Source organism: Carassius auratus, chromosome 19 (genome assembly GCF_003368295.1).
Source record: "Carassius auratus strain Wakin chromosome 19, ASM336829v1, whole genome shotgun sequence".
Lineage (NCBI taxonomy): Eukaryota > Metazoa > Chordata > Actinopteri > Cypriniformes > Cyprinidae > Carassius > Carassius auratus.
In genome coordinates, this window is record NC_039261.1 from 15,133,878 (window position 1) to 15,159,899 (window position 26,022).

Genomic DNA, 26,022 nt, shown 5'->3' on the forward strand with positions numbered 1-26,022 from the left:
ATGGGCATGTTTCTCCTACTATGGTGTTGGGCCTATTTATCGCATACCAGGGATCATGGATCAGTTTGCATATGTTAAAATACTTGAAGAGGTCATGTTGCCCTATGCTGAAGAGGACATGCCCTTGAAATGGTTGTTTCAACAAGACAATGACCCAAAACACACTAGTAAACGGGCAAAGTCTTGGTTCCAAACCAACAAAATTAATGTTATGGAGTGGCCAGCCCAATCTCCAGACCTTAATCCAATTGAGAACTTGTGGGGTGATATCAAAAATGCTGTTTCTGAAGCAAAACCAAGAAATGTGAATGAATTGTGGAATGTTGTTAAAGAATCATGGAGTGGAATAACAGCTGAGAGGTGCCACAAGTTGGTTGACTCCATGCCACACAGATGTCAAGCAGTTTTAAAAAACTGTGGTCATACAACTAAATATTAGTTTAGTGATTCACAGGATTGCTAAATCCCAGAAAAAAAAAAAAATGTTTGTACAAAATAGTTTTGAGTTTGTACAGTCAAAGGTAGACACTGCTATTTTTTTGAACACACCCCTTTCAACTAATTGCCCAATTGCACAGCCTTAAGAGCGTGCATATCATGAATGCTGGGTCTTGTTTGTTTTCTGACAATCTACTGAACCTACTGGTAACTTGTTTGCCACGTAGCAATAAAAAATATACTAAAAACCTTGATTATTCTGGTTAGTCACATTGTACTGCTATTATTTTGAACAATACTGTACATGGCACATAAATTATGAATATAATCTATTTGTTTTACTTAAGGCTATGTAATGCTACAGATGTCAACTAAAACATAGACAACACATAGCTGGGGAGAGAATAAACGTGTCTGAATTTAGTCAATGCACATTGAAAAGGCCTTGCTTAATTATTAGTCAGACTTACACATTTCAAGGTAATTGTCCCTGTGATTGTGCATGTCTGTGTGTGAGTGCAGTTTGTGTGTGAAACAGACAGAACTAACACATAGGTGTATAGGCCATGAGGATACACTTCCAGACTGCTGAAATGTCTAAGTCTAAATCTTTTACAACTCAGAATAAATTGGCATCGCTCTTGGGGATCCAAACAAACCCTGGGCTGAAAACAAACACTACAGGATATGGGATGTGCAGGCCATCAATTCTGAATACTGATTGTTAAGAATGTATTTACCTCAGGTCTTAGACAATGGATCCCCTGGTGACTGCTTTTGCAAGGCCTTTTAACCCACAGAGGGATTATTCTAGAATTAAAAAGAAAATACTCTTTATTTCTTTTTTTTCTATATTGATGAAAACACCAGGATTGCCAGTCACCAACATTTGTTGTGGTCTGCATCCTGCAGATGGTGGTGTTCTGGTTCACCAGAATGGGATCTGGTGTGTTAAGAAAGCTGTGCTGGTTGACCATATAGGATGTTGGTGTGCTGGTTGACCAGTATGGGATAATGGTTTACTGACTGACAATCACAGGATGCAGGTGTGCAGGTGCCCAGGCTTATGATCATGGGATGATGTTTTACTGGCTGATTATCATAGTATGCTTGTGTACTGGTTGACAATCATGGGATGCTGGTGTACTGGTTGACCATCCATCTTGAGATGCAGATGTACTGGTTGACCATCATGGGATGCCGATGCACTGGTTGACCATCATGGGATGCCGATGTACTGGTTGACCATCATGGCATGCCGATGTACTGGTTGACCATCATGGCATGCCGATGTACTGGTTGACCATCATGGCATGCCAATTTACTGGCTAGTTAATCATCATGGAATGTTGGTATACTGGTTAATTATCATAGGATGCTAGTGTACTGGTTGACAATCACAGTATACCGGTGTACTGGCAGACCATCAGGGTATGCTGATGTACTGGTTGACCATCATGGGATGCTGGTGTACTGGTTGACCATCATGGCATGCTGATGTACTGGTTGACCAACATGGCATGCTGATGTACTGGTTGACCATCATGGGATGCTGGTGTACTGGTTGACCATCATGGGATGCTGGTGTACTGGTTGACCATCATAGGATGCTGGTGTACTGGTTGATCATTACACCAGCACAAAAATCTGCCTTGGCCAGTATAGATTTAGAGCTGGTGTAAGCTGTATTTTTAGCAGAGAAAGCTTGCAGAAAATATGGTTTCAAAAGTACATATAACAATTATACACACTCACAAAACATTAATATTAAAAGGCCATAGTACCCATTCAAACACTAGCTAAAGATTCCTCACACCAACTGCTTGTGGCGTCTCACAGATCATGTCAGACGCTGATACAGTGGAAGATTCATTGGACCTGATATAGATTGATACAGTTGGAGATTTTCAGTCCTATTCTGAGACTAGATCACTTTGAAAGAGCTGTGGCTGAAAAACACAAATCTGCGGGTGAGTGATGAGAGTGTGATGTAATTTGCCGTCAAGCTGAGAGAACAGCTGAAGCTCCTGGGAGACTCAATCCCATCGATTTATGACATCAAAACAAATGGCATCACAGTTCTATCTCTGCCTGTGCAGTGGAGCGAGGGTCATTAGACAGCGTTCACACGCACCCACAAACACACACTCACACGTTCCATACAGGTGGGATCTTCAATTCACAGGCCATTCACAAGTTAGATGGGCATACTGAACTAGACTGGAGAGCCAGTTAACTGGAGGAGACAAAAAAGGGAGAGCAAGGGAAATGGAAAAACATGTGTTTGTTAAGGGCCTCTGCCTCTGGAAAAGGTTTAGATTTTTGAACAGATTGGATAGCTGGTTCTGGAATTTGAGAGTCACTTTCATGTTAATTGTGCCACTATTAGAAAGCATACCAGAGGCCCTCAGAGGTATTTCAATTACAGTACACACGCACACGCTTACAGTAAAGTGAACACACACATACGCTGAGTAGGTTTCTCTGCACCTGTGCCAGTTATGATCTGGGGCATGTGTTCTCCACTTAAAGTTTCCATCTCATCATGGAAAAGGGAAGTGGAAGGGAAAAGAAAGATAGTGAGAGAGTAGAGAGAGAGTTGAAGGAATGCTAAATCCAGACTCTTTTTGGGGGGGTGGGAGGGATTATAGTACACTTTCATTTGGAAACATGGTTCACTGCTCAGTCATGATGACCAGAAAATGCAGGATTATCCCTAAACTGCCATGTGCTTACGTCTGCTCATGTGTCTTTGTTCAAATGAGGAAACTTTCCTGGCAGGTACATCCGAGCGACAAGGAACAGAGCAGAAGAAAGTGGAATAGGGAGGTACAGAAGAGTTCAGGTCATTACCCAGACTCCCTTGATGTTTGGGTGCAGCTCCAGGCAGGCTGGTATCCTGATGCGTCTCCTCGATCGCTCCCCTCTCTCTCTCCCTCTAGATCTGAAAAAGGCAGAGCAGATCTACATAAGCCAGTGAATATTTGATAATCCTCTTTTGACAGCCTGAACCAGGTGAGGAGCAGCCGGAATCGGCTTGGGCTTGCTAATGAGCACCACCGGAGAACTCGCACACACGTTCATTTTACAGTACATACCTAACATCCCGTACCCAAATGCAAACACACAACAGCTGGCCGCTTCCTCGGTTACATCCGAACACTTTGTTAACATTGAATTTCAGGGCTGGTTGATGGCTGACAGTGGGATGTCAGTGGGCGAATGTCATTGCAGCTGTCACTGAGACTGCAGCAGTGAGGGGTGTTAGAGGAGAACTCCCTAATTCACAGCAATCAGTTGGTGTGAGCTTCCCATGCCAGCGCTAAAGCCCAGTTAGGCCCATAAGAACAGCAGAGATGGCCTGCTGACAGCAGAGAGGGGAGGAAGGATTTCGAGAGGACGCTGGGATACGCTGCTCATCTGTAGCATCACCCAGCTGACAAGATCAAGAGATCAGCCAAACTCAGGCTTCATATACATCCCTTGTTATCTACCTCTTATCTTTTTGTGCATCAGCCCGTCCAACCATAGCCCTCTTCAGAGTGCCCTCTGTCATACTAACCCTTCTTGCTGGACCTGCTTGTCTCATATGCCTCTATTATTCTCTTTCTCACTCGCTCTCGGTTGTAACGTGCCACAGAAATAACCTCCATTCACATAATCCAAGGTGTTTGCTATGTAATTTTCTACAACTGAATGAGCCTTTGTGTGTGATCGTGCATGTACGATCTATGAGTCCACAGAGATGCTTTCTATATACCGCGCAAGAATAGCAGGATGTATAGTCTTCTTTCTCAACAACGGAAAGGTTCTAAACCTATGCTTCAAAACCAGCAAATATGAAAACCCAATAATCTGGAGGCTGTGAACCTGTGCCAACTGTTATGTAATGTAAAAACGCCACTGGAGTGCTTGTGATGTGCTTTCTAAATGCATGTACATGCAGTTTTTGAGTCAGGCTCTTTCTGACAGAGGCTGTTTATTATCATTAGTGCTGTGTAGAGTCTAATCCACAAGAGTAGATATTGATTGTGCTATTTAGATTTTTGCATAATTTATATTTGGACAATCATATTAAGTGTTTACATTAGAAAATAGATTACAAATAGATTTGAGGGAATAAACTATGCAATAGTCATTAATAATCATCATAAAACAAACTGGATAAGTCACATTTACAGATTAATTTAATAGTATTTAGCCAATATAGAACTGTACAGTACATTGCTTGACCACTATAAACAATTAGACAATTCATCTTTCATTTTATTATGATAATTACTGATAAATGACTATTGCACATTTTACTTTTCCACACATGCACATATATAAAATTCATAATTACTGTAGATGATATATTAAGTATTATATTAAACTAGATTATTTGTAGGATTCATGTTATTCTTAATAATAACAATGATAATATATATATATTGCCTTGAGTAGCTTATTGTCTTATGTAGAGGACACTAGTATAAAAGTAAAATGCTAACGTCCATGATTCGACACAGATGCACATATGTCTACACTAGGAAAAAACAAACACATTCTGGAGCTCATCAAAATCTGCCACTGCACAAACATGAAATGACTTAAACAAGCAAATGTGAAACACCTGTCCCTTCAGCAGCATTTAAAACTTTCCCCATGCATCTTTGTAACATGCTGACATCGAAATCACTGGATGTTCACCCAGCGACTTAATGCAAATGCATCGCTACACTGTTTTCCAAGTCATACCAGTCATAATGACAAATTAAAACCAACTGCCAGAAAACATTATCAGGAAGGAATGTTTTACCAGGTCTTTTATCACCGGGTCTCTTTCAGACAGGCTGTATATTCCCACAGTTACATTATAAAAGTATATTGGTAATTAACTTTCGTGAGAGAATGTGATCCATAAAAGCTATTTGGTGTGGGAGTTCTAAATTCCTAAACACATATCAATTAAGTTTACACTTGTGACATGCAGCCTCATTAAAGAGCAATGAAATATTTCTGCACACAAATAAACCCACTGATGGCATTATTAATTCTTTATCTGACATAAACTCTGGCTGACATTAACAGCTGCGTGCCATTTCGACCCACTTTACTAAGGCTGTCACTCACCTGATGGAGGCAATGCTGCATTGCTGTGGCAGTCTCATTCAGGTTTTTTACATGGTGGATTAAAAGTGCTTAATATTTGAATATGTGACTGTTTTGATGGGGCAACAAAGCAAAGAAAAGCAAAGCATAAAACAACAAAAGAAAACACGAAAAACACAAAAGAAAACACCACAACAAAACAATAAACATCAAAGCAAAAAAAAAAAAAAAAAAAAAAATCAAACATAGCAAAGCAAAAACAAACAAACAAAACACAAATATAGAGAATCAAAAACAAATCAAAAACTTATAAGCAAAGAAAAAAAAACATAAAAGGAAAGAAAAACAAAATAAAACAACAGCATAAAAGCAACATAAAACCAAACACAAAACTCCCAAAACAACAGCAAAAACAAATAAGAAACAAAACAAAACAAACAAAGCAAAGCAAAACAAAAACATCAAATCAGACAATGAAAACAAATCTGTGTATTGTTTTAGACATTTAAAGTGAGTTATAGACGTTATTAAATTATTTTATAATTATTATAATTTTGAATCTGTTATTGTTTGTTACTGTTATTATTGAAGCAGTGATTTTCCCATGACTTCTAATGTCAAATACTCAGGCAGAGACACTTTTAGTATGCAGTGAGTCTAGCCAGTCTGCAGACAGAGGACAGCGGATGGCACATAATACCCATATATTCAGCTAACACCAGTCCTGTCACTCAATAGCAGTCATCTCCATCTCTCAGGGCCAACAGGAGACATCTCCTAACATGCATTTCATTAGCGCAAAACATATCACATCTGCAAAATGAAATCACTGTTAGAGAAAGAGGGCATGAAGGGCCAAGTCCAGAAAACTCAATTTCAGCACAAAAGGGATCACCGTCCAATAAAACTGCCGACTTTATTACATTTCACAAATATAAACAGCCATCTACATCGGGTGGCAGAGCACAATTCCCAAAGCCTATTAAGCGAAGGTGCCGATTTTGAAGCACTCAGTAGTGGACAAGGACAGGTCTCAGTGTTGTGACTGATGTCTCTCCCATGGACAAACACCAGACACCGCGCTGACGGAGGTGAGGACGGGATTCAGGTAGCCGTAATCATTTTACGCCATCTCAAGTTGCATGCACGGCTGTGCTGTTTTTTTTTTACAGGAAGTGCGGATAACAATGTGACAAAGCTGCAGTGTAATAAGCAGCTGCGACTGTCATGCAGCGTGCAGGTTGCATTTATTTATGTGCTGAACACACTTAATTTGGCTGCAAATGAAAGGGCAGCGGGCTCGGGCACACGTGTGTAGACAGTGATGCATGTACATGCCTAACTCAGTACAAAAGAAGCAATCTCCACCTAGGCCCCTATATTTATTTCAGCAATTCCTTTTAAATGCATATTTTATGCTGGCTCGGCACGTTGAAGGTCACTCAAAAATGTTGTTTATGAGGCAAATGGGGAACATACCAAATGTACAGTGGGAGGGATCATATACAGCATTTATCACTCGCAACAATAGGAAACTCCTGCGTTGTACTTGGATCACCTAGATCAGACAGCCCTGGGGCTTCTTTCATCTGACTGATTCAGTTCATAAGACATTATTGCACATGCAGCGCTTTGCACTGGACAAAGCACCTGCGATTCCACATGGAAATAACACGTGAGAGAGTTCGCTTCAGAGAAAGAAAAGCCATGTTTTCATTTTGTTATCATAAAAAGATGATAAAAGTCTTCTAAGTTAGTACAGGGTTTCTGAGGACTTGTTTAAGACCTATTTAAGACCAAGTAAAGAAAATGTATTGGAATAAATTTAAGTGAACACAACAGGGCAATATGTTCCCTAAATGTAAATGTCTAGGGACTACTTTTAAATGAATTTGAAATAGAATATAGAAATAACTATTACTGTAACTTCTGATTAAACTACAAAAGGCGCTGTTCTAAATCAAGATGCATCTTGTCTTCTGAGAGAATTGGTCAAAATAAAGTGTGTTTTTGAATAAAACAGGAACAAAACTATGTGCATGTAGCTTCAGAAAAACAGGAAAAAGGTTTCCTGCTCTGAAAAATATTTGTATCACTTAATTTTATTTTTTTTATTTTGTGTAATAGTAAATTAAGAATTGTTAAGGCTTATTTAAGACCCATGGAAACCCTGTATTAATCTGCTTACAAACTGGCTGGGATAAAAAACAGGTTTGTATCACAAGTTTGACATTTTCAAATTTGATTGAATTCATAATTGTATAAAAATGTGCAGGTCAAAATCATCCACTTTTATGTATGTTTACATTATTTTTTTTAATGTTTGTACTTGCTTTCGCTTGTATATCTGGCACCGTATGTTATCACAAAAGGTCAATGCATGTTCATTTAATTGTATTTTATTGATGATAATGGTGAAAATGTTCAATGGCTAATTTACAACCAAGGCTTGGAGCTACTGTATCTATAGACAGAAACTGACTTAAAATCTAAGCCTATTCTGAATATTTACTCGAGCAGAAACAGTGACAGCTAACTCCAGTCTCCTCTGCTGCATGGATGCGCAAATTAAAGGGCCTTTTGCATAATAGTAAATATATGACTTTTCCCGAGTAAAGCCCTTGAGATGCAGCAACCATAAATGTAGTTGATGAAAATATCTGTCATTAAACCTTAATTGACACATTGCCATTCTGAATCAGCTGCGGGTAAACTCACCTCAAAGGTCAGATGTCAAGAGGAGGATATCTTCTCTTTAGCTCTTAAAGAATCCCGAGCCCTTTATATCACTGAAGGTAATGTATCATACCAATTAAACCGTTATAATGAGCTACTTGGCAAACTTTTAAGACACTTGAGTGAAGGATGGTTTCATTGTTGACATTTAGTTACATTTAGTTACATGACAAAACTCCCTTGAAATCCTTCCATCACTCTAAGGTCTGTTTCACACACCAGATGCAATAGCAATGCAAATTTATTTCAGCACCCATATTAACAGGTTACTGCAACTCACACTGCCTGCACAAGGAGACTGCAGCTGCACGTCATGAATGTAATAAGGTAGGAGTGACTGGAGTTTTGGCTCTGAGATTATTTTCACCAAATGAACTGCATTAAACTCTGAAGAACAAAAGCTCAAAATGCACTGTAAAACTTTTTATCAAAACAATCTTTTGCAATATAGACTCCATAAATCAGAAAAAAAAATGATGTACACTACATTTCAAAACTCTGGAGTCTTTATGGAGATTTTTTTTACTTCCTATTGTTTCTTATGCTCACCGGTCCTACATTTATTTGAACAAACATACAGCGAAAGCAGTCTTATTGTGAAATATTATTAAAGTTCATAACAGTTTTTCAGGTGAATATATTTTTTAAAAATAGTTTATTCCTGTGATGCAAAGCTGAATTTTCAGCATTATTACTCCAGTTGAGTGTCACCTGATCCTTCAGAAACTATTTTAATATGCTGATTTTAGGTGATTCCTTATATATATAGTTATTAGTTATTAGTTATTTTATATTTGCCACTATATATAGAATATTAGGACATAACTGCATTTATGGAGTTGTTATCCTGAATTATATTTGTTAACAGTCAGCTGTATGAAATGCATGATGATGTACAGGTCTGCGAGCGGGGTCAGTACGTTAACTGCGTTAAAATATTTTAGTCATGTTATTTTTCTTAACTAATTCAGTTAACATGTTAAACCGAAGGCCCTAATTAAAACATAAAAAGGAATTTGAAGAAAAGTGAGAAAAAAAACTAAAAACAAGTTCTTGCGATATTCTCCCTGTTATCTCCGCACCTTCTCCTCCTTTTGTGTCACATTCCATTGGCTTTCTCTCCTATTGAGCGTCCTCAGGCGTTACAGGAGATCTGGTGTTGTGTCTGTGTAGATTAATGAGTTTTGTGATGAAGTAGGCTTGATTTGGGAGGCCTTTCCCTGAGTGAGAGAGAGGTTTCCCTCAGTTCTGATCACGACCCTGAGAGGGAAAGTTCATTAACTCCTCTCTCACTCTTAACTGTCCCACTGGGGATCAGTGCTCACTTACTGTAGAGCAAGAAAACACAAAAGAGCCATTGAAAGAGAGGACAGACCGTGTGTTTGTGAAGGAGAGAGCGAAACCTGGGTTACTCTGCAGAGACTGAGAGATAATTTAAGAGTCAGCTGAGGGATATTCATCTAAAAAATTATTTTGAAGATGATTATTTAGATTATTTCATTTTATTTCATTTTATTGAATAAAAACGAAATATGAAAGTGGTCCATATGTCTGTATCATTTTGTAAGGAACAAACTAAATCTTATTCACTGATAATCTTCCCCTGCAGTGAACTGCTGAGTTCCAGTTGGACTCTTGAATTGCGAATGAATCATAAATGAATCTTTCAGACTAATTCATAAATGAATTATTCAGTCATACTGGCTCAGAAGAACAATTCATTCACTGATGTGACTCACAGACTCAGTGATCCATTTAAAGCAGTTCTCAAATGAACCGCTCACTGAATATTTCCAGCGAAAAACCTAATACAATGCTATTGAATGGCTTCATAAGACTTGAAGCACATTTAATAAATGTATTTAATTTTTTTTGAAAAAGAGCACAAGTACATGATTATGAATTTCTGCCATGTTTGTGGCCCCCTACAGACTTTAAGGGAAAGTTTACCCAAAAATTTAAAATCTTGAAAGTTGATGGTACTGTAGTCATGGACTTCCACAGAATAGACATTACTTTGGAGGACAATGGCTATGGTCATCTGTCATTTTTCAAAATATCTTCTTTTATGTTCAACAGAAGAAATTAAATTCTACAGGTTTGGATCAGGAGGGAGAGCAAATGATGACAATTTTCATTTTTGGGTGAATGTCCATATGTACTTCTTGTATAAGCTAGGGCAGTTCCAGATGTCAGGATCAATCAGACTGGGCCGCTCTCAACAAACCAATCGTGTTGATTCAGACTCTGGAGAAACCACAAGCACCGAATGACTGACAAAACAGGACAGATTTTCCAGGCCGGAGTCTTCGCCTGTCTGTCTCTCAGTCTCTGCGGTGTGCTGTTAAAACGGCCTGCAGGTGGACCCTGTTTGCATAAACTGTAACGTTTGTGTGTGCGCTGCTATGCAGGAAACCAATTCACTAAAAGCGATGAACTGACCTGACTCTGGTGAGCTATTGTGAAACAATAACCAGCCCGAGTGAAGATATCAAGTCTGCATATCTGATTGAGGCGCAAGCGGCTCACTCACACTCGCTTCATAATATCCCTGACAGCGTCTGATTGGTGTGATGCTTGACTAGGATATCTCAGTATAGTGTAACAGTGAGTATGAGCTCAGTGGATTATGGAGAACACTTGAATGCTTTAGCTGTGCTGTCAGCCTGCATATGTTTCTCTTTAAGCTGAATTCAATCACTCCACCCTGTGTGTAATGTATAGAATAGCTGCACACAAACTGCTATAAACGCTTTGTGTAATGAATAGTGGAATGTAGATGTTGGGTATGATACATGTGGAGTGTTCAGTGCAGCCTACATTATAAGGTAACTTAAAAATAGTTAATTTTATTTTTTAATATATATATACACAGTATATATATATTATGGAATGCAATGTAAGCTTATGGCCCATACATTGCTCCATTTTTTTATGATTTTATTTGTTTTCTATTATTATTTTTATACATCTCTTTATTTATTCTCATTTAAGAAAAAAAAAAAATATTTAGCAAAAATTATTTTTTGTAATTTTAAATCACACACACACACACACACAGGACCCTGGACCACGGAACCAGTCTTAAGAGTATTTTTTTATTGAGATTTATACATAGTCTGAAAGCTGAATAAATAAGATTTTCATTGATGTATGTTTTATTAGGATCTGAAATACAACTCAAAAATTTGGAATCTGAGGGTGCTAAAAAAAAAAAAAAAAAAAAAATCTAAATACTTAGAAAATCGCCTTTAAAATTGTCCAAATGAATTCTTTACATATTACTAATCAAGTTTTGATATATTTACAGTAGGAAATTTGCACAATATCTTCATGGAACATGATCTTTACTATACTAATGATTTTTGGCATAATGTTGACCCATACAATGTGTTTTTTGGCTATTGCTAAAAATATACCCCAGTGACTTAAGACACATGCATGCATATATAAAATAATATATAATAAATTTACATTTTTTCAACAGAATATTACAGTATAAACTGTTTTACTTTTTTTGCAATTTTACACACACACACATATATATATATATATATATATATATATATATATATATATATATATATATATATATATATATATATATATATATATACTTTTTTGCAATGGTTTACTAAATCGTGTGTGATTTTTGCATTTTCTGAAATATAACAAGTATCCACACACTCTTCTGCTGTGTGTACAGTACAGCACAGCTTTATTGACAAGTTTAGCTTTCCCCAACATGAGGTTTCATTGAGTTGAAATAAACCTGTGCATGCTGAATTATTCTTTACAACACAAGCAAAGTCTAAGTTAAAGCCTTGATTGTGTAACTGACAGCTACTCAGAGGAGAGTTTGTGTACATGTGGTACAGTGGCTTATGTGCAGCTCTACAAGTGCAGCTGCAAAGTGTTCTGTTAGCGAGCATAATCTTCAGATCGTGACGTGTTGGGAAGCTATTAACTGACACAAACCCTGTGTGTGCTTGTGTGTGTGTGTGTGTGTCAGGGTTGATGTTGTTAAATAACAAATGTAGTCACGCAAGCTTCGTGTTTGAAAGCCTAAGAAAACCTCTTTTGCGTTGATTAAACCCATGATAGTCCTAACAGCTGTACCATTTAGACTCTAATGTAAAACAGTCATGAAAAACAGTTCCAGAGGAAAACGACAAAACTTTTCCAGGTCACAGACAAGCATTAAAAAGCTAAATCTGACTAAAATATACCATAAAAGTAACCCATGCAACACAGCAATGCACACACACACACCTTTGCAAAGGTTGCATTTTAATTTGTTCATATATAAAGACGTTTTATTCTTTGTTTATGGATCAGTTTTCTTATGTAAATATACACATTTTCAAAGTACCACTGCGCCAAAGTACTTCAGAGCAAATTAAAAGAAGTTGTTCAGATAAGATAAAGTCAAAGACAAAGTAAAATATCAGTGATTTGTCACCAATTTTTGGTTTATAAATGCAAAATGTGCAATACAATTGGTATAGTCGTGAAGTTACGACATATGGGTGGAAGGAAAGCTCAAAATAGCAGTGTAATTAGTAATTAGAAAAATAATTTGTATACATTAATGAAATCATTTTTGATTTTGATTTTCTGTTGACTTTCAGTGTACGGAAACAAGGGTGTACTGTCTCTTTAAGGGTAAGCCTTGACAGGCCGAAGTTCTCAGAGTGTGTACACGAGCATGATTAAAAGATTTCCAGATGCATGCTCTGTTTGGAGGAATATATTCAGAACACCAGCTGACTTAGCAAGCTTGCAAAAACGTCTAACTAAAAAATAGACTAAAGGTCTGCGAGAAGGATGAAACTGTTTCCTGGCTCATTTGAAAAGGTGCCATTTCATGCCTTAAAAAAAGTGTCCAGCACTTCTGCAAAGCACACGGACGCTCCACCCTAACATATGCCTGTCACTGAAACTGAGGAGGAAGTTGAAGGGAAAGAGAGAGAGAGAGCATGAGAGAGAGAGAGAGAGACAGAGAAGGAGGGAGAAAGAAGAAAAAACGGATTACAGATTGTGTTTAACAGGGCCGTGGTGAGGCAGGGAAATGTTCTCCAGATGGGAGACATGTTGGGGTAACAGAGGTTATTGAGAATAAAGAAAAGACATGAAAAAACCAATGCATTTCACAAACTGTCTGAAAGTTTAACATTGCACAAAATGTTGTGGAAATCTTTGTGGCACCTCTGAAGCCCATTGCTTTTTCCATTGCTGATTTGCTCTACATGCCATTTCCAAAGTTTTTTTTTCCTTTTCCTTTTTTTTTTTTGTTGTTGTTGAGAAAACTGTAAGCTATTAAATAACTTAAAGAAGGTCACCAAAGCAAGTCAGTCTTTAAAAAAGAAGTCACATACACTACAAACTATAAGTAAGATGTTGCTAAATACATTAAACCAATTTCAGTGAAGGATATCTTATTGCAGTTGAGGACAAAATGTACATCCCCTACAGAATCAAAATCCTTACATCCCCCTTAGTTCAACTATTATTTTCTCTCGTGGACAATGTTTAAATTTGTATTGATCCCTCTTATTTTGGTAAAATAACCAACATTTTGCAGATTCTGCTAGGGTGATGTAAACTTTATAACTTTCATATTCACAATTCTGAGCACTCCAGCATGATTATAAAACATGAAATTATCCAGCCATTGCTTCCTGTTTCACAGAAATATAAAGTGGAGGGGAAAAAAAGCCCAAATGCCCTTAATCATCCCTCACAATAAAAAAAACCAAAGAATATATTTTTGATGTGCAGCAAAAGATGATTGAGCTTCACAAATTGGTGAAGTGGCTTTAAGAAAAGAGCTTGAGCAGTGACAATTCCCATTTCCACCATCAGGACGATAATTAAGAATTTCCAATCAACAGAAAATGTTAGAAAACTGCCTGGAAGAGGATGTGTGTCTATATCGTCCTAATGCATGGTGAGGAGGTCAGTTTGAGTGGCTAAAGACTCTCCAAGGATCACAGCTGGAGAATTGCAGAAAATAGTTGAGTTTCTGGTTCAGAAAACCTTTAAAAAAGTTGTCAAACAGAACCTACTGTACATCAACACATGTTGTTTGGGAGGGTTTCAAGAAAAATTATCCTAACTCATCCAAAAACAAACTAAAGCATATTCAGTTATCAGACACGAGTGGAACTTCAAATGGGACTGGCTTCTATGATCAGATGAAACTAAAAATGAGCTTTTTAGCAGTAAACACTCGAGATGGGTTTGGTGAAAACAGGGATAAAAAGTACCCCATGTGTACAATTAAATATACAGAAGTATTTATGATGTTGTGGGCCTGTATTTCTGCTGGAGGTCCTGGACATCTTGTTTAGACACATGGCATCATGGATTCTATTAAATACCAACAGATAAAAAATCAAAAAGTGACTGACTCTGTTAGAAATCTTATAATGGGCCATGTTTGGATCATTCAACTGTACAATAATCCAAACACAAACCTCAAAAACAACACCGAAATGGGTCACTGAGCTCAAAACCAAGCTTCTGCTATAGCCATTCCAGTCCTCTGACCTGAACCCTACAGAACATGAGAGGAGTGAACTGAAGGGGAGAAGCTGGGAATATGAAGGGTCTGGAGTGAATCTGGATGAAGGAATGGTCTCTGATCTCTTGTCAGGTGTTCTCTAACCTCATCAGGCATTATAGGAGACAGTTTTGAGCTGTTTATTTCCCCCCATTTTAAATTCTTATTATCCAATGAAAGGATACATTTTTGTGAATTTTTCAAATAAAACATCAAAAGGATTAACAATGCAGATTAATTTTCACAGCCTTATTTGATCATATTTGCCAAGGGTGCCAATATTTGTGGGCATGACTGTATAAAGTAATGCAAACTACATAACTTTTGTCAAATTTCATTTTTTTTAATTGAAAATACAGGCTACCATTAAGTGATTTATGTAATTTAAAATTGACATGATGAGAAATATAAGCAGATGTTTTCAGAATATTATATGCACACCATTAAAAGAGAATGCATGTGTATTTTAAAATAAAATGTATATTTAGTTAACATTACATTAATATAGTTCAAACGGATAAAAACAAATTACTGAGTCAAAAAAAGTCAAAAAGCTAAATTTAAAGTGTTAAAACGAATCTTGATTAGTGAATAATTTATTATATGTGAGAATGAAAACAGCACATTTCATATTTGCATGAGCTTGTTTTGTGGTTTTGTGATGAAATACCTGTCTTTTCCACACATTTGAAAGTTTCAGGCATGCTTTCAAGCCAATATACTGGTTTAAATTGCCCTGGCCTTCAATAACAGTTTTTTTTGCAAAGCCTCAATTAGACTTGCCTGACTACATCAGACTTTGTACTTCCGCTCAATTTCAGTTCACTTCTGTACTCAGTCTGAGATAGCCATAGACAGTAAAAAAAATGGACACAGCGACCCCATAGGAACTCAATTGAGACAAGTGAAGCCCATTTTTAGCTATTTTTAGCACTTCCATTTCTGAAGCGCAGACTCAAACTAAGCTTGATGACGTCAGCAACTTCAACTTCCGGTCGACTTCCTTGCCGCCTTGAGATAGCGAAGTATCTCCCAGTTTTCCTCCATCTCCAAAACAGCTGGCCAATCGACGAACAGAGGGCGGGCTGAGAGGCGTGACGTAAACGCTAAACTAAGCATAGGAGGTGAATTTAAGATTGTAGTTTAGGTTAGGAGAATCGAAAACGACAGAGGACACGGAGACATGGGATGCTATTCGCTCTGTTGTGGAGAATATTCCAGCCGTTTGCCAACTAAAGCCCGAACAAAGGAGAGTGCTTGTTTCACATTTTTAATGGAGGTGATGTTGTGGCCCTACTCCCGAGTCCTGACAGGTTTTGGGAAAATTTATCAACTTTTACCGATCGTCTGCAAGAAACTGGGGAGGCAAAAGTCCGGCAAGGCGATAATAGTGATTGTGTCCCCCTTAGTTGCTCTCACAGAGGATCAGGTTAAAGAGGCAGCGGACCTTGCTCGATGGTTCTGTTTTCGCAGCATTCCTGTGTTTACAGTGGAAGTTTGAGGTGGCTGAGCCGGTGAATAATACACGTCATAACCAAACGGTATGTGATTGGCTTACGGGTAACCAATGATTTTAAACTTCAGACAAGTGCCCCACCATGAGAAAGTAAACACTTATCAGTTATGCCCTTCCAGACTCTGTCTACGAAGCAAAGCGAAGTAGCAGAGTTTGGTATTACCAGGCTAGAATTACACTAATTGACAAATCATTCTGTGCTGCTTAAATGGTTAAGAGCACACCGAAACGAAATGATCTTGCTACAGATAACTTTCGGCCACTCTTTTCTGATGCCAGGTGTGAAGCAAATGCAGAGCTGTAGGTGCTACACACCTGGTGTCAGAGAGTTGTAGTAAAAATAAATGTTTATAGTTTCAATAAAAACTCTTTTGGAATAGGTGTACTGAGTTCTGAATGTTACAAAATTGTTCCACAGTACAATAAACCGTTATCTGAAAAGATTGTGGAAAAATGATTCCTTATGATATGACGCCCTCAACTTGGCTGGGAAAGTCTAGCTGGTCCACAGGGCACTACAGTATATCACACACTGGATGTGTCACACACAGCCTGCATAATCCTTACAAACACAAACAGCCTATTACGAAGGAGTCTGATCTAATTTAAAACTTTATTTTCAGATGCTTAAAATGCAGCACAGGACTGATTATTATTCATTATGGTAAGTATTCCTGGCCCTGACCCATGTGCGTCTGTTTTCAGTTAGATTATCTCTGTTTGAGAGTGAGACAGTGCACCCCCAACTGTCATTATGTCAGTGCGTCAGTGTGTTCTCTCTGTAGCTTCCTGCTGACATGAGGGACTTATCTGACTAACTGTGTGTGTTTGAGATGCTCAACCCTAGTGTCAACATGAGGGGCTTATCTAACTGTCCATCTATGCTGCAAACCAGTAAACCACAAACACACACTCACACATGCACTTGCATAAATACTCACAAACATGCACAGACACGTTGAGATGGCAGACACACAAACACACACAAACATATACGCTCTCTTTAAAGAACGAGGGAATACAAACTTCCTCCCTTAAAAAACCACAAACACTCTCTGAAAAAGAGGTATGAAACTGTCACTGCGGCGGTACCCTACCTTTTCAAAAGTACTAGTACTTCAGTCACAAATATTTACTTTTAACATAGTAAAATGTATTTTGTTAAATTATTTACACAGGTATGTACATTTAAGACATTAATATGTACAATTTAGGGGTAAATAAAGTACAAATATATAGCTTTTAGCACATAAATATATAGTCCGTTTCAGATTGTCTATACAGTTAAAACTGATTTGAAATAATGACATTTGTTGTCCAATAAATAAATAAATAAATAAATAAATAATACAATATTCATTAGAATAAGTATTACTTAAGGACGCTTGCAGAAAGCTATGCATCAATATTCCCATTCATCTCAATTCAATGGTAGTAGCACATATACTATTTAGAGTTTGATTAATGTTCAATAATAATAAAAAAAAAAAAAAAAAATGAAATTAATGTTGTATGCCTTCAATTGATAACCAGAAAAATGTAAATACTAGTGGTGGGCCGTTATCGGCGTTAACGTGCTGCGTTAACGCGAGACTCTTATCTGGCGATAAAAAAAAATATCGCCGTTAATCTATTCTCAAAGTTGGGTTAGGAGCTGGGTCTAAGCAAGCTATGATGACTTTCACCTTGATATTTTATATAACCGACTCGCTGAGGCCAGCCTAAAAAGGTGCTCAGGACAGTTGACGGGTCACTGCTGCGAAAGCTTATCTTTTTCACGTCTTTTTAAGCCGTACTGGTTGTCGATTTTAACATTAAAGCATCCAAACACAAGACGCGGAAAAGCTGAACAGAGCTGGTTATTGCGCGCTGTGTTCAGTGCGGAGAGAGAGAGAGACATGTGTATCACGGACAGCGACACTGAACCGAGTTCTCTTCTGCAAACTGCAAAGTCCCTCCTGCTCCTGAACGAACAAATACAAACTGCAGTTCGAACAAACAAAAAGATGTGAAAGAGCCCAATTCAGTACTTGCGGTGTTCTGGTGTTCAGGGCTCAAGCAGAGAAAGGCGTCTCAAAACACTAGAACATCGAATTTGCTTCTTTTTGCTCTTGTAAAAAGGAGTTGAGAAAAAAATTTTAAAAAAAAAAATGAAAAAAATTCAAATGGAAAAAAGAAAACAGAATCCAGAAAAATTTAAACTGAAAAAATAAAAAATAAAAAATAATAATAATGAAAAAAAAATAATTGAATTTGAATTTTTACTGATTTTCACATTATGCCTTTATACAATATACATTAAATTATATAAGTCTACCTCATTTTTAAGATAATATGCTGCAGTGCTGCTTTCAAAATGTAACATTTGTGAATGAAATATATTAACATTTAAACAATACAATATAAAGTTAACACTTTTGTCTTTCTAGAGGAAAACATTTTTTTTAATAACAAGCCAACCCTGTCAGTCACTATTTCATTCTTTATCATTTAATGATTGTGGAATGAACATGTACTGTATAAAGAGCCATATAAATTGAATTACTAAATTATTAAAATCCAAGATTTTTCACAGAGGGAACATCATTGCTCTCAAGTCTGCTCTCCGCAGCAGATGTACGCAGGGGCCAATAATACGTTCACTGCTATGTGTCCTTATTTCTAAAAATAGAAGTGCTGGTCTGCACAGCATTAGTACTGTGAGTAGGGTCAATGCAGCACTTGTGGCTTTGACTGCAAGCAGCCCTGATTGCAGTGGAACATCAGATATCTGGATCCCAGAAGAATGCTTTTTCTTTTTTAGTCCCTGATTCAGTCTGCTGGGTGACTATAACATTTCCAAAGGTCAGAGGTCATCCAATAGCTCTCTAGGTTTGAGATAGCTTCAAGAGGAAACTGTTATTTGGTTTCCTTCTGACAAACGAGGACAAACTATCCACGGTTTTTAAAGGTCATCTGAGCTCTGTGTACTATGGTAATGATTATGGAGCACTTCCAAGAAAAACCAGTGACCTCTTTGAATGTAATTTAGGGCAATGCATATACTTCAAAAGTTAAATACGAGGCAGCGTACACTTCAAATCCCAGCGGCAGAGCTTCGACATGTTTCCAGCCGTTAAATCAGCAGTAAGTATTATTGATGTGCACCTTTCAGCAGTACCGCTTAAAATTCCTGTAAAAGCAGACCGGTCTTGGAGCACATTCATTCAAACAATGCTTCCATCTTCACCCAATGTGAAAGAAGTTCATCACCGCGGGGTGAGAGCTTTAGTACTTATCAGGTCAGTACTACTTAAGCCATGCGTACAGGCCGCATACAAATCAGTCATTTCCATTCATTAGCTCATGCTAAGAGTGGGCAAAGCTCCATAATTATTTGATTGAACTGTCTGGGCCAGCCGGCATTGTACCTGAGAGTCTCTGCCCAAACGCCTGATGCCTCTGGAGGGTTGCAGTCAGGCTGTGCAGCTCTGATAACATAAGAGCCAGTCAATAAAACTACAGTAGGGATCCAAAAAAAATAAGTGCATGACATTTTGCCCCGACTTAAAAAGCATGGAGAATGCAATTTGGCAAGGAAATCTGGTTGGCTGCCTTTTGCAAGAAAATCTCTTGGAAAAGTACTTTTGAATTAGATAAGAAAGACATGAGGAGGCAATTTCAAGAGATGTCAGCCAAAATGCACCTCTCCAAAAGGCAGTGCTTTAGCCATGATCAGAAATCCTTCTTACTAGGTCATATACATGGGCCAAGAGTGTTTCTGCAGGGTACATTTTCCAGACGGTGAGTTTGAGCGTTCAGCTGAGGATCAGCTCTCGCAAATAATCATAGTTGTTGGCCTTGCTACGTCACATCTTATGCAGTACTGAATGTATTACAGTACATATGTTACAAAGTAACCCTTTGACAATTTGGTAGTTGTATTTACATGTACAGTTTTATCCGTACTCTAATCCAGAGGGATTTGTCCATACCCCTCAAATTATTCACAAAATTACTTAAAAAAATAAAAAAACAAAAGTCAAGTAAATAACTGCATAGGCCTTACAAAAAAAAAATGTAGATAAATTTTCAAAATATCAATAGTGACACTTTTTAAACTGATTGTGCTAAACTGACACATAATTTATTTGACCATACGATTATAGACAATTTTCTTCTATAGATGACTTTAAGTTTAATTGTTTATTAATACTCACAGGGTTTTCCAGGATGATCTTATAAAGTTCTCCAGTTTTTGACTAAACATGCTCTGAGGGTATGGTCTGGCCTCCAGCAAATGATCACTGGAGATCTGCTCTGGTTTGTTTTAACAGCATCCCAGAAATCACTGGAGCCTTCATTGAAGTAATAATAATGTGTAACCAGGTTATGAAGTAATTTTGGAGTTTTAAAACCAAACACATTAACTGTAATATCCCTACTTCCACTTGCAGTAACACACAGAGGGGAAAGGTATTACAAATATTAGGGTCTTCAGTAAACATGAAGAAAGTGTTTTCATTTCATAACTCCTTCCAGGTAGACTAATTTACATATTGGTACACATAACGTCTGTGCCTAACTGACCCGAGCAGGAGGAGTTCAACGCTTTGAGACACACAGATTATTAATGGATGAAGGTCAAGTCACTTTAATGAATGGCTAAAGTCATCAGCGACAAAGGGAATACCGGGAGCCAGAGAAATGACCCTTATCTAAAGTTATGATGCAATTGGGTGAAATGGCTTCTTAAAAAAATAAAGAAATAATAAAACAGGAGCAGAGTTGCTCCCATGACTACAGTAAACTCTCAGACATTAGAGGAAGATTAATGACCATAACCAACCAGACAGAAAACACAAGAGGAAAGAAAAATAGAGTAAGAGGAAGTTTACAGAAACTTTCTGTGCATGTATGTAAGAAACAAGAGTGTCTGTGAACTACATTATACACTGCGCATGGCAAACATGTAGGACAGCACATGCAAATATCATGTCCTGCCTCTAGACATATAAAAGAGTCACGCAAACGCCAAATGTGATGAAATAATCGTTAATTTCTTCTGTCATACTTTATACATACTGCACATCTGTGTAAAACACAGTGACAATTTTATGCATCAGTGAGCTATAAAAGTGACACTATGCCCAATGGGCACAACATGATTTACCCAAGTAGGAAATGATCTCAGATGAACACCCTTAGTCCTGTAACAATGTCCTTATCAAACAATCACAGCCCTAAACTTATCCCAGTGCAATACCTGGTAAGAGGTACCTGCTCAATTTGTATCCGCCTCAGTGTCCAGAATATATATATGGCCCTTAGAAACAACATGTAACAAAGTAAAAAAAAAAATACAGTGAATATAGTGAATTGTATGGTAAACACCTAAATGAACTGTGAGGAATAAAATGCATAAATATTACCTTAGAAATGTAAGTAAGAAAATAAATGAATAAACAAAGTAGGTAAGTTTGTTACTGATTTTACATCCCACAAACAGAATTCAATGTTAGGTTGAAAAGAATGCTGTAGAAGCCCCTAAACGCAGCCCTAAACCCAATGCTGCAATCTGACTGTCTGGTATGCATGCTATTCCAGGATGTTATTCCAGAAACATGTTCTGCTTAGGTAAATCACATTAGCATGCCATTGGCTGGGTGTCAGTGAGGCAAAGTACTTGTTAATGTAAACAGAAGTGATAATTTAATTAAGTGTATAGGGAATTTAAGATGGAAGATGGAAACGTGAAGCCAGTGAAGAAACAAATAACTATGAAATTAAAACAGAAAGATGAAGATGGCCGGGATGTTGAAGATTGAAGGAAGAGTAAACACAAAAATGACAATCTGAGGAAAATGTATACAAGATGTAGATATTTTTTTTTCTTCTTCATTAGAACAGATTTTGAAAAGTTTAGCATTGCCTCACATGATAACCAATGGATGGGTGCCGTCAGAATGAGAGTCCAAACAGCTGATAAAAACATCACAATAATCCACAAGTAAGACTTTAGTCCATCAGGTAGAGTCTTGTGAAGTTAAAAGCTGTATTTGTAATAAGCAAATTCATCATGGCATTTTAATTTAAACCATATTCTTACTAAACACCAGTCCTCTATCCATAATAACACCTCCTTTAGTGAAAAACTCCATCCCCTGTTGTCCTCTCACATCAAAATCCATCAACATATTTTTTTAACAACGGTCTTAGACTGTTTTCAGTTGTAAACATAGCTTGATCTGTGCATATTTCTCTCCTGATTCACTGCAGCAAGCAATATTACGGACAAAGGACTCATATTTTAGCTTTAAACAACGGTTTCAAGTAAAAAAATAAAAAAATAAAAAAATAAACTGTTGATTTTATCAAAAACAAAGAGTTGGTGACATTCTTGCATTATTTGTAGATTATTGGGATGTTTTTATCAGTTGTTTGGATTCTCATTCTGACGGCACCCATTCACTGCAGATGACACTTTGTGAGCAGGTGATGCAATGCTAAAGTTCTCTTTATAAATCAGTTGGATGGCCTGAGGGTGACAAACTTTTCAGCATATTATCATTTGTTTGGGTAAACCATTCCTTTAATGTATGACTGCATATTCTGTTCAATCTTGTTTCTTCTCTTTGATCTTGGCTCCACCAAAAAACACCTGAATGAGGTTTAAACTCCCTTTTCCCAATATGGTGCGGATTCCGCTGCTGTTTTGTCTGCCGTTTGTGGTTGAACTGTGGTCAGGGGATTGAAGGCTGAGTGAGTGGTTTGTGTGTATGTGCCCTGAAACACAGCCTTGACTGATGCAGACAGTGGCAGTGGCAGATTTACTCTGGGTGATGGGGGTCAGTAGGTTTGAAGCTAACACAAGTGGCAAGTCAAACTAGGTCAAAATGAAAGCCCTTAATGCATGCTCACAAGCACGCACACACACACACACACACACACATGCTCAATCATACCGTGTTGTGTCTGTGTTGTGTCTGCACATCTGACAGACATGTGGGTAAAACAAGGTCATCCATCCAGGGACTGAATTGAACTCAGATAGAAAACAACACTTGACCACACAACAGTGACCACAAACAAACATTTCACTCTGCGCTACACAGGTCGTGCAAGACTAACCGGGGTTATCAGATCGAACTCACAAACTTTCCATAACATTACTAATATTATTATTATTATTATATTTCCAGACCTGTATGTTGGAGTTCAGTTTTAAAATGAATTCTGCACAAGCTGATATTTGCTCTATGATCAAATGTTGACTCCCGGTGAGGAATGGGAGGTGTGTGTTTTGAATCCAGTCTCGTAGAGCATTCATCTTTAAAGAAAGCCAAACATTGACTGAGGTATCGGATTGGACGTGCATCTGGTCCATCTACCTCCCAGCGAGGCCTAGGGCAAGGTGAACGCATCCCCTCTCATTACATCTCTACATCAAAACAGCAACTCTCAACTTCACATTAATCATTCAGTTACTCAGGGTCAAGATTTTTCGACATGGAGAGTAGCTCTACTTTAGCTTGTGTAGGCCGCATGGGCACCAATTCCACTGGGCATAATCAATGAGAAGCCAGAAATTAGTGTCAGACAGTTTGTTAACAATGGGAGTGTGTCTAATATGGAAGTCCTACAAAAAAATAAATGGATTAAAAAAAAAAAGGTAATTGAGACTTTAGCAATTGGCACATTATTTCACAGAACTGCGGCTTTATATTCCCCAACTTTGTTTCACATAATTGCAACTTTACAATTCACAACGTAACTATATGCCTAACAATTGTGACTTTGTTTCTTATAATTGTGACTCTAACCTTGAAATATGACAATATAGTTTAAAACTGTGATTTTGCTTTTCACAGTTGCTGCTGTTTCTCATTCTTGTGACCATTTCTCACAATGCAGCTTCTTCATAATTGGTACTTCATATCTCACAGTGTGACTTTATTTCTCCTAATGCCAACTTCATATTTCACTATTGCAATCTCACAAATTCATTTTCCCCCTAGTAATTGTGACTATGTATGTGAATGACTTTATATTGCACAACTGAGACTTGATTTTATTTTAATACTCATAACTGCAACTATGTCTCAAAATTGTGGCTTTGTATCTCATAATTGTGATACAGACAGGGCTAAGTGTAAGCCAGGACTAGGCCATAGTTTAATTAGGATTTTAAAGTAATTTTTGATAAACATGCCTTAGAAAAAACAACACTGGTGTGCATATTGAGACAAAATAAGGACACTGACATATTTCAAGATCAATTAGTGCAAGTTTCTTTCATTTGAAACAGCTCAGATGTATATTTTAGTCGGGGACTAGGCTTAAGCCTATTTTGTAGGTTGGAATTAAATAGCAAAATGTCTCGAAACAACAAGACATTTTTTACAACATACAAAATCACTGTCAGAACCATTAGGTTAAAAAGTGTTAACCATTATCTATACATTGTGTAGCACTCGCATATAGATTAATAGTAGGCCATGGCATGAGAACTCAGGGAGAGCAGACAATGGGGTGGCACACAACCATTTGTCTAGATGAACATTATAACCACCGATCACCTTTTTTTCATCAGGATAACTCAGTCCCTGTAGAGTAAGCCTTTTCCCCTCATCTAGAGACACACAAAAGAAAGTCATCGAGGCTTTTGTGGAGCGGGCGGCTAATGAGCACGTTCCCCATTGTGAGCATCTGGGCTGCTCGCTGTACATCTCCAACTAAATGCATGGATCGTTTGACACAATCAGAACCAGCCATGCGTCAATTAATGCATAATTATGCCTAAATAAATGGAACGAGAAAGAGAGGGGGGGAAATAGATTTATTACAGATGGGTTTATGAACGATAAACAAAGCAATCGATCAATCTGGGGGTGGCTGGAGAGACTGCAACATGCTATTCAAATGCGTGGTAATAATTCCTTTCGTCTTATATGCTTAACCCTAGCAGCGCATGCAAGATGCAAATGGATTGCCAGACGGCGAAAACACCAGAAGAAGGCAGCTTCCTTTGGCGCGGAAATGATTAACGTTAAAACGTACTACTGCAGCATGTTGATGAATGTTTGAATTGTAGTCAATTGCATTCTCATAACAATTTCATACAATGAAAAATAGAACGAGTTGCCAAAATGAGCAGGTACTCCATGTCTCTGCTTGGGCAATTTTTGTAGCGGCAATAATGAATGCAGGGTTGGATCATGGTCCTGTGAGGCATCTCATCTTTGAAGACCACCCCAGTGGCACACACATTATCATACTTTAAGAGACAAGGCTAAGAAATTATAAAATGTGTGGTTTGATAGGCTAACATTACTTGACTAAAAATAGTAGCCGAAGGCCCTGTCTTGTGCTGCATGATGAGGGGCCTGGGGCCCTTTTGGTCAGCTAACACTGTATACTCCAAGGGCCCAGTTTCCTTTGGAAGTCTGGCTTCAAGGCTTTGGTGGTCCCTGATAGACTGAGGCCTCAGGGCATTGGTCCCATTAGTCCGGTCTATAATACAGCTCTGAATTCACACTAACATGGGCCACGAATGAGATCAGGAAGATCACAGACATTTTTTCATTGTGCACACTGTACATATCCAAAATGCCAGGTTTAGATCAGTAATAAACAAAGGTGTAAAATAATTTTAATCAAGTAATTTTACTTGATTACTGTACTTAAGTATTAT

The 26,022-nt window shown here is 37.8% G+C and overlaps 1 long non-coding RNA gene across 1 annotated transcript in view; it reads right to left on the reverse strand.

Annotated features, from left to right (window-relative positions):
- Positions 1-1,786: 1,786 nt before the first annotated feature.
- LOC113119546 (uncharacterized) overlaps positions 1,787-26,022 on the reverse strand; it is a 98,008-nt gene continuing 73,772 nt past the window's right edge. The window contains exons 4-5 of the long non-coding RNA XR_003294466.1: positions 3,292-3,382; positions 1,787-2,121 (exon numbers count right to left, since the gene is read on the reverse strand). This is a non-coding gene — a long non-coding RNA (uncharacterized LOC113119546). The remainder of the gene's footprint in view (positions 2,122-3,291; positions 3,383-26,022) is intronic.